Genomic DNA, 602 nt, shown 5'->3' on the forward strand with positions numbered 1-602 from the left:
CAATCAAATCTTTTTCAAAATCAATTTCTTTCTATTTTTAAAGATACTTACTCTCAATTAATGATTTGATTCAACATTTTAAGTATGTTACCTTTTCTGTTGAGAAAGGTTTAATGTTTGAATCATATCTTTTCTTGTTAGTCAAGTTTTTAATTTTCAAACCAAATCTTTTTAAAATGTTTTTCAAATCATATCTTCTCAATCACCTTTTTTAAAAACTAATCATATCTTCTTAACCACATCTTTTTCAAGATAGCTTTCAATCAAATCTTTTTGATTTCTAATTTCAAAATCTTTTTCAAAAATCACTTGATTTCTTTTCCACTCTTGATTTTCGAAAATCAATTAGTGTTTTTCAAAATGTTTTCAAAATCCTTTACTTAATTTTCGAAAATTTCTTCCCTTCTTCTCACATCCTTCTATTTCTGGACTAACACTATTCCTTTATGCAAAATTCGAACTCCATCTCATTTGTTAAGTTCGAGTTTTCTACTTCTGTCTTCTATACTGTGACGAATGAAACCTAAAGGAATCTCTATACTGTGACATAGAGGATTCCACACTTTCTTGTTCTCTTCTCTTTCTTATGAGCAGGAGCAAAG

Source organism: Arachis duranensis, chromosome 6, assembly GCF_000817695.3.
Source record: "Arachis duranensis cultivar V14167 chromosome 6, aradu.V14167.gnm2.J7QH, whole genome shotgun sequence".
In the NCBI taxonomy this organism is placed as follows: domain Eukaryota; kingdom Viridiplantae; phylum Streptophyta; class Magnoliopsida; order Fabales; family Fabaceae; genus Arachis; species Arachis duranensis.